The sequence below is a fragment of the Pteropus vampyrus genome, unplaced genomic scaffold (assembly GCF_000151845.1).
Source record: "Pteropus vampyrus isolate Shadow unplaced genomic scaffold, Pvam_2.0 Scaffold36, whole genome shotgun sequence".
Lineage (NCBI taxonomy): Eukaryota > Metazoa > Chordata > Mammalia > Chiroptera > Pteropodidae > Pteropus > Pteropus vampyrus.
In genome coordinates, this window is record NW_011888817.1 from 2193980 (window position 1) to 2203903 (window position 9924).

Here is a 9924-nt window from a genome sequence, read left to right on the forward strand (position 1 = left end):
CACACCCAGCAGGGCCTGGGTGGGGCTGGGCAGGGGGCCGGGCCCTGTGCCTGCAGCCCAGGCAGCTAGAGTTGTCTCTGACTGGGGCACAGGGTAAGGAGCACACAGGGTTTGCTGGCTGTGAGGTGCCTTGGGTGGGTCATCACCCCACTCTGTGAATGGAGAAGACAGCTCTCCCCTCATAGGACTCTCAAGAGGAATCAGCAGAGTAGTGGGCAGAGAGTACGCGGCCAACAGGAGGTGTCACTGTCAGTTCCTCCCCATTGCCTAGTGTCTCCTGAGGCTAAGGCAATGGAAGGAGCCTCGTCAACACAACTCAAGGCCGGAAGTGGAGAGATACTCTTCCGGCATGGTACAGAACAGAAGGTGCGGTGGCAGGAGGCTAATTTTCCAAGGGCAAAAGACCCTACCAATGCCATCTATAATAGCTACAATATAGCTGCAATTTCAATATGCAAAATTTGGGATAAATCTGACTGTGGAGGATAAGTTATCTCATAGTCAGAATACCATGAAATTTTTTATAATCATTTCTTCTCAAATAATATTTAATTGTGTATGGAAATGACCGTGGTGTCTTATTAAGTGAAAAGAATCTGTCGCTTTCAGGACAGCTGCCATAGCATGGAGGTGAGAGGCGTGGGGACTAGAATTAAATGGAAGTTCAGTGAAAAAAAAATTCACCAACATTTGAACTCTGATTATTTCTGGATGGTGGGTGGGTGTAGAGTTTATTTTTATTTCCTTCTTTGTGTTTCTTTGCTTTTCTTCATTTGGTACAGAGCGTACATCGCTTGTGTAATACAGTACTTACCCACCCCCCTTGCTACATGCTTTAAATAGACTTCGGGACCAAGTCGCTGGTCTATGCAACATTTTCTGCCCTCTCTGCCCACCCAGGTAGCTCTGCCCCACCAGCCCCTGCCTGTTTGTGGGGGCTTCTATCACTTAGCAGCTGTGTGACCTCAGACACACTCTTAATCTGAGTCACAGCTTCCCCATCTAGAAAAGGCGCATGGTCATAGTACATACATCCTGAGGTCATCAGAAGGATTAAAGAATATGATGGATACAGCCTGGCATATCGCAAGCATTTAGAAAATCACATATATGTACACATGTATATACACACATATACATATACTTATACATAGATACATATACAGACAGTCCCTGACGATGGTTCAGTTTACGATTTTTTTGACTTCAAGATGGTGTGAAAGCGATGCACATTCAGTAGAAGCCATAGTTTGAATTTTGTTTTTTTCCTGGTCTAGTGATAAGCAGTACCACACTCTTGTGATGCTGGGCAGCAGCGGCGAGCCACAGCTCCCAGAAAGCTATGTGATCACGAGTAAACAAGCAATACTCTACAGTGTACTGTGTTGTCAGCATTTTTTTTTGAATATTGTAATCTGAGCACATTTAAGGTAAGCTAGGGTGTTGGTAGGTTAGGTATATTAAATACATTTTTGGAACGCGATCACGTTATAAGTTGAGGAGAGTCTCTATCTATCAACTATATATCTATCTAATCTGTTATCTATCATCTATCTAATCTGTTATCTATCTATCTATCATCTATATCTATCTAATCTGTTATCTATCTGTCTGTCTATCTATCTATCTATCTATCTATCTATCTATCTATCTATCTATCTATCTATCATTTACCTATCTGTCATCTATCTATATCTCTCATACACACACACACTAGTAGGATATACACTAAGCATTAGAAGTGCTTCTCTTGAAATTTTCCTATTTCTTTGGAAATCAGGGGAAACAAAAGTTTACTGAAGAAGAAAGGAAAATGTTGCCCCCACTTCCACTGTGCCTGACACAGCAGGACCCCGGCAGCTCAGGAGAACCAGGACTGGAACCTAGCCCCCCAGGTGTGTAACCCTGCCTCTGGACCACATGGGGGAGGGTGGATCCTGAAGGATGTCGGAGCCCAAGGATGATCACTGTGGGTCAGAAGAACCCCAAATGGTATGTGTAGACTGGGCAAATGAATGAACGAATCCGACTGGCTATAAGGAGAACAAGGAGGGAGAAAGCAAGTCGGGTAGCATTGTTCCATTTTATAGAGCAGGAAATCGAGGCTCTGAGTGATAAAGTGACTTGCCTGAAGTTACTCAGCTGTCATTGCCTGAGTAAGGATTTGAACTGAGGTCTATTGATTCCTAAGTATAGACTGTTGATGCCGTTTCTCTTTAAATGATGGAGTCCCACGGAAAAGTGGCTTTGCAGATAAAGAAAAGTACAAAATCCCCAAGACTGGGTCTGGCTTCCTTGAGGATCTGTCTGGATAGCAGGAATTCAGAGGTTGGGTGGGTGAGAGTCCTTGATTTCTGAGTTCTTCAGACCCCGGGGCTGTTGGCTCTGATTACAGATAAAAAGACATGGAAACTGTTGTCCCCGTGTGACCTGGCTCTCTGTTGTCCTTCTAGTACAGAAAAGCTGAGTTCTCACAGCCCCTGAGGCTCCCAACTGCTTCTAACGAATTCATTGTCTGCCTTGTTTGTTGTCCCAAGTTCAGGCCACCTTGTTTTTGCCTGGTGAGTGGCCTCTTTCAAAGGTGAGATGCTCTTTCTCTGCTTTTGACAATTGGTCTATTCAAACCGGCAGCATCTTCACAGGCAGGCCAACGTTGTCACCCAGGCAGATCTCCACCACAGCCAGCAAACGGGTGTGCAGGTGCGTGTCCATGTAGCCTGATATCTAAGTGTGTACTTTATGCAAAAGGAGGACAGGAATAAGAAAAAACAGGTCAAGAGGATGGGGGTGGGTGGGTCGAAGACCATGCCCTGGGATAGTCAAGGTTAACTGCAGCTCTACCCAAAAGTACTCTGTTATCAAGTTTGAGAAATGCCAAAGTCATATATTTCTTTCAATGTACACTAGCGTGATGAAGGCTCTGAGAAGTACTGCGGTAAGGAACATTTGTTGACTTTTAATAGAATTTCCATGGGTTTTTTTGTCCCTTCTTTGTTTCCTCCTTCTCTCCCTCTTTCTGTCCTTCTCTCCTTTTAACATCCGTCCTTCAACAAATGCTCAATGAGTTCCTGACATCCACCTCGATCCCAAGTATCGAGGACACAGCAGTGAACAAAGTAGACCAAGGGGCTGACTTTCCAGAGGGAGGAGATAGACAATGTGTGTAATAAGTGAAACATACAGTATGTCAGGTGGTGGCAGGTGCTATGGAGGAGAATAAAGCAGGAAAGGATGGGGAGCGCTGGAGGCGAGGGAGCCCTAACTAAGAAGGTGATATTTGATCTGAGACCTACAGGAGGGAAAGAAGCCCACCTTGCAGGTACCTGGGGCAAGAACATTGCAGGCAGAGAGAACCACAAGTGCAAAGGCCCTGGGGCCTGAGCGTGCCTGGTGAGACCTAGAAGCAGCAGGGAGGCCACCAGACCCTCCTCTATGCGCCAGCACAGAACGCATTTCCATCACCTACCAAAGCAGTTTGAGAAACTGATGGAGTTTAAGAATAAGGCTTTAGTCAGAAAAACCTAGGTTTTTATCCCAGTTTCATCTCTTCTAATGCAAATTTAGGCAAATGACATCACCTCTCAGCCTCAGTTTCCTCATCGGTAAAACAGGGATAATAACATGCACTTACCTCACAGAGCCTGAGTGAGGGGCAAATGAAGTCATATCAGTGTGTGCCTTCACTCTGCCTGGCCGTGGTAAGCTCCTGTAAATGACGGCTCTGGTTGTCGTTACTAATATTATTATAGCTGCATGAGGCATCATCTCACCCCTGGTAGACCCATCACCTTCTCAATCCTCCAGCTGAGAGGCAGCAAGGGAGGGAGGCAGCATCAGTTCTCAGAGAGGCCAGGAACCCGGAGGGAGGGAGCAAGCGTCAGTCACAGGAATCCTGCTGCCAGCTGCTCCAGCAGCAAATAATCCCCCTATGATAAGGAGAAATGGATCAGAGTGAACCGCAGGAGAAATCCAAGATGAATGGCCAAGCCATAAAGCCCACCCAGGTCAAAGCCGACCAACCAATTTCACATAATCTGTCATGCCCCCTCCCCAAACACATAAATTTTCCCCTTTCCCCACCAGATAATTTTTCATTTTAAACCCCCAGGAGTTGTCTCCTTGCTGCTGAGATTTTAAGATGGTTTATTCAAGAAATATTTATGAGTGCCAACTATGTGCAGCCACTGTTTAGGCACTTGTGATGTAAGACAGACAATCTCAGACCAGTGGTTCTCGAAAGTATGGTCCCTGGACCAGCAGTATCAGCATCACCTGGGAACTTGTGAGAAATGCAAATTCTAGATCCCATCCCAGACCTGCTGAACTAAAAACTCTGGGGCGGGGCCCAGTGATCTGTGTCAATTACATTTAAGCCTTCCTGGTGGTTCTGAAGTATGAGACCCAATGGCCTAGAAGAGTGGTTCTCAACCAGGCGCGCACGCACGCGCGTGCACACACACACACACACACACACACACACACACACTCCTGCCTAAGACAATTGGCAGTGTCTAGAGATATTCTGAATTATCACAACGTACAGGAGATGCTACTGGCACCTGGTAGATAGAGACCAGGGATACTGCTAAACTTTCTACTATATACAGGATGTCCCCCACCCCACCCAACGACAAAGAGTTATCCAGCCCAAAGTGTCAATTGTGCCAAGGTTGAGAAACCGCGGTCTAGAGAGAGGGAGACAGGGACAGAGATAACAAATAAATAAAATCATTTCGATGGGGGACCAGTGCTCTGAAGCAAATAATTCAGGGTAATGAGAGAGTGAGTGGCTGATGGTGGTGGTGACATTGGGGGACCAGAGAGGGCCTCTCTGAGGAGGTAACCTAGAAACCGAGAAAATAAGAGGGACCTGGTCATGGAAAACTTGGAGAGAAGAAAATTCTAGGCAAAGGGAACAGCAAGTGCAAAGACCTAAAGTGGGCAGGAGGTTGGTGTGTTGGAGGTTCAGGAAGAAGGCTAGATGATGACCTTGGCTGTTGTAGGACACTCTCTCCCTCCCTCTCTCCTTCCTTCTTTCTTCCTCCTTCCTTCTCCCTTCTCCCTTCTCCCTTCTCCCTTCCTTCCTAGATGCCAGCCCTGTACTGGATATCAGTGTCTGGCAAAGCACCTGGATGAACTGGACTGAATCACTGGTCAACAGAGGAAACTGAGGAGCAGAGAGTCCTTGAAACTTGGATGGGAAAAATGAATGGGGTGTCAGAATGATAGCGTAAGAGCCGATCTCCAAAGATGAACCACCACTCCCATGTTCACACCCCGTGTAGTCCCCTCTCCTTGATACTGGATTGGCTTATGACTTGTTTTTGACCAACAGAGAGCATCCTGTAACATCTAAGCCTGGGTCAGAAGCCTTGCTTTTACCTGGGTCCCCAAATGCTCACTCTAGGGACAGCCTTTCTTGGCACCTAAAGGGAAAAACTCCTCCTGTTTTCCCTACTCACAGCACCTCTGACACCAGATGTGTGAGTTTTTCCACACCAAGCAATTCTCTAGTTCTTGGATGATACTGGCCAGGTGTCTTACAATTTAAATCTATTCTTTCCCTAACTGCCCAGAGTTAGCACAGACCCCACAGGTTAAGGGCTTAATCCCTAAATACTGCCCTCCACTTCGAATGTCAGTCTCAAGTCCCATGTTGTCACCTCTACTTTCGTCACTTATTCCCACAAGCCCCTCCCTCCTCAGTTTTGATAACTCGCTATAACAGCTCACAAACCCGGGGAAACATCTACTTATATTTACCAGTTTATTTGAAAGGATATCACAAAGGACCAGATAAAGATCCAGAGGAAGAGGTACAAGGGATGGGGAAGGGATGCAGAGCACCCATGCCCTCTCCAGGTGGGCCACCCTCCCAGCTCCTCCATATGTTCACCAACATGGAAAGCTCTCCAAACCCCTTCAGTTAGGGTTTTTACAAAGGCTTCCTTACATAAGCACGGTTGATTAAATTATGACAATTAATGCTTGACTCAGCCTCCAGCCCCTCTCTCCTCCTAGGAAGTAGAAATGAGGCTGAGTTTTCCAACCCTTTAATCACTTGGTTGGTTTCCCCGGCAACCAGCTCCTATTCTTAGGGGATTTCCAAAGTCACTTCATTAACATAAATTCAGGTACGATTGAAAGGAGCTTATTATGAATAACCGAAGATGTTTCAGGAGTTATTTCAAGAGCTGGGGACAAAAACCAAACATTACAACAAACGATGATCCCATTGCTCTTATCACGTAGGAAATTACAAGAGTTTTAGGAGATCAAAACATATACGTAGTATCATATCAACAGTTATACCCAACAGTGATGCTATGAGAAGCCCATCCCACGTGGGCAAGCCACCGGGAGGCTCTGTTCCACAGTTTCAGCTCAGCCACAGCCTAACACCAGCATCCATCACCGGCCATGTGAGGTCACCATCTTGGATATCCCGGCTCAATTGAGCCCTCAGATGACGGCAGCCCCAGCCAGCATCATGCAGAGTAGAAGAGCCACCAGCTAAGCCCAGTCAATCAACAGACACATGAGGGATCATAAAACTATTGTTGTTTTAAGCCACTAAGTTTTGGGAGGGTTTGTCACGAAGCCATAGAGAGGTGAGACAGGCAGGATTCTGACACTTGCAGGGCCCACCTTGGGAAAGTCCCATAGATGGAAATTCAAACACTGTGAGAAAGGCGTGGGGGCAGCAGGAAAGCAGTTGGGATAAGATGCTTGGGTCCCGGCCCTGGTTTTTCCACCAGAGTGCTGTGTGGCTTTGGGTCTAACCCTCTCTAGACATCAGTATCCTCTTGATATCGAAGGATTTGGATGCCCTGGTGTCAGAGCACTATTCAATCTCTGCCATCCTTGGCTGGCTGGCTTCCTGGCTGATCTTTAATCAATCTGCAGACCTTCGCTAATGCTGACCCATCACTAGAATGCTCTGCTGAAGAATCCCCCCACTCCACGATGATGCCAACCAGGATGCCCATCCCAGTAACATTTCCTGGCTCTCTAGATCCAGACCACTCCCATGCAAACTCCAGCTCTATCACCTCCTAGATGTGATGTTGGCTGAGTCTCTTCACCTCTCCATGCCTGAGTCTCATCATCAGTAAAATAAGAGTACCTCTCACAGGAGTAGCTGTGCAGACTTAATGAGATAATTTATGTGAAACATTGAGCCCTGTGCCCGGCCCAGTCAGCTGCTGCTCACTTTCGGTCTCATACATCTGTGCTCCACTGAGCATATTTAATGTGAGTCTTGTCTCCTCATGTAAACTCTCTCCCAAACAGGCTTCAGGAAGGCCTGACTCTGGCTGAAATCCAGACCACAAGATTTAGCACCAACTAAGAGAGCAGACTCTGCACTGGGAGCCCGATGTATGCATTCCTTTCCCTGGCTGTGGGATCTGTTCATGATGCTTAGCTCCTCGGAGCTTCCGCTTCCTCATCAGTAAAATGGAGGTGACTGTCCCCACTCAGCCTCTTCTGGGGCAAGGTGAAGATCAACTGAGATACTGGACGCGAACGTGCTGTGTAAACTGCCGCGTGCTGAACAGGTACTTGTAAGGAACACAGTGGCCCAGGGTCAGACCACAGGCCTGGAAGGTGGAAGAGCTGGTTCTCATTCTGGCTGTGTGACCTGGGGCACATTACCTCCCCTCTGGGGGCCTCACTGTCCCCAATGGTAAAGTGAGATGAGGCCAACAGATTGCTTTAGCAAGAGATTACCCTAGACACGTTGCTTTAGCCTACATAGAGTGCGTTAAAAATTCAAACTTATTTTTTAAAGACTAGAAACGTTCACATAAAAATCGACTTACATGTTTTCTCTGAAAAACCAAAGGTGTAGCAGCATAGGGCCCACACATCCACATGGCAAATGCCCAGCGGTGGCCGTCCCTGTGTTCCCCATGACTCCCCACCCATACCAGGCCTCATGCCCTTTCGGCCATTCTCATGAATGTCACCTGCACAGCCCTGATAGCTATCTGAGTTTGTCAGCTCCGAACGAGATGGCTTCTGGGGGCCACTTGTGCTAATATCCTAAGAATCTCTGCCCACAATGATTATGACAGTTCCGTTTCCTGGTATCCCACTCAGCCCGGCACAGTTCTGGGAACACAGTGGATGCTCTGCAAACATTTGGTTCCCGCCCCTCCCCGGCTGCCTGGTGACCTCAGTTACCCTACACTCGGGGAGGCTTGAGATACATCCTACAGGGTGTGTCCTGCTTAAGCCCTGTCCCCATGAGGCCTGCATCTGTGTGACCAGTGCAACAGAAATCAGGGCCTGGTTCGGCTGGGGTGGGTCTGAAAAAACCTCTAGTAACCGTAGAAGCTTCTTTCTGACCAGTTCCAAACTTGCAACTCTGCCCTCTCCCTACCCTCTCACCCCAAACAGAACTGAACTTCACCTTTGGGCAGGAATTCACCTTCACCACACAGAGAGACGGACGGCGTGGACTCTCGTATCACATAGACTTGGGCTGAAACCGGAGCTCTGTCACTTGGCAGCTGTGACTGTAGCTATACAGGGTTCCCCAGAAAAACAGACCCGATAGGATTTATAGAGATATATAAGAGGATATTTATCATAGGAATTGACTTATTTGATTATGGAGGCTGAGAAGTCTGACAATCTGCCTTCCATAAACTAGAGACCCAGGAAAAGGAAAGCTGATGTCATAATTTGATCTGTGTCTGAAGGCCTGAGAGTCAGGGTTGCCAATGGTGTAAGTCCAGGTCCAAGTCCAAAAGGCCCAAGGACCGGGAGCACTGATGTTCGACGGCAGAAGATGGACGTCTCAGCTCATGGGAAGAGTAAATTCGCCCTTCCTCCAACTTTTTGTTCTATTCAGGCCCTCGAAGGGTTGGATGATGCCGACCCTCATTGGCAAGGGTGATCTGCATTACTCAGTCTACTGATTCAAATGCCAGTCTCTTCCAGAAACACCCTCACGGATACACCTGGAAATAATGTTTTTACCAGCTATCTGGGCATCCTTTAGCACAATCAAGTTGACACATAAAATTAGCCATTACATTAGCATGAAGTCCTTAACTTCTAGGATCCTCAGGTTCTCAAATGTGAAATGGGAACTCTCCTCTGCCCGCCTCGGTGAGGGCCTGCTGACTAGATTAAAGGAGCTTGTCTGTAAAGCATTTAGCCATCCAGGTAATGAATGCCCATGATTTTCTCATCTCAGCCACAGAGCTACAAAATGGTTTGGCATTTCCAAACCCAAAGGGGCTATTTCTCCAATTCCATCGCGAAATCAAGAAGAAATTGGTAGTTGTGACTAGAGTCAAATTGGAACTGGGTGAGAGGAGCCCAGTACAATATGAATGTCTTACCCCTATGTAGAAGACACCTCTTAATTTTTGCACATCCAGAATCCATGTTCTAGTATTAGCACCCTAAGTTTCTTTGGGGAAACTACCGCTCCTCCACGCTCAATCTATGCAATTCGCTGAGTTTGATGCTATCGCCACAGAACCAGGCCTAGCCAATCAGATCTCTGACTCCTCCAGCCACAGTGATTGGTTCAAGAATGAGCATGTGACCCAGGCTGGCCAATAAAAGATCTTTCTGGGATTTTTGCTGAGCTCTTGGGGGGCGGGGTGGGGAAGGCATCTTCTTTCAACTGTAGTGGCTAAGCTGATAGAGCATAAGCCTGCAGCTGCTGGTGGCCAACTTTATAAGCAGAGAGAGAGAAAAAAAAGAAAAGAAAAAAGAAACCCAACCGATCTGCCTGAGAGTGAAGCCAACACAGAAGCAGAGCCAAAGGGTGTAGGAAGAGTTCTTGACAATAACATCCGAGCACCTGAACCTGGTCATGACTGAAGCTGAACATATACTGTATATATTTTGGACATTACAGATACATGTATCAATAAATTCCTTTCTTTGCTTGAGTGAATT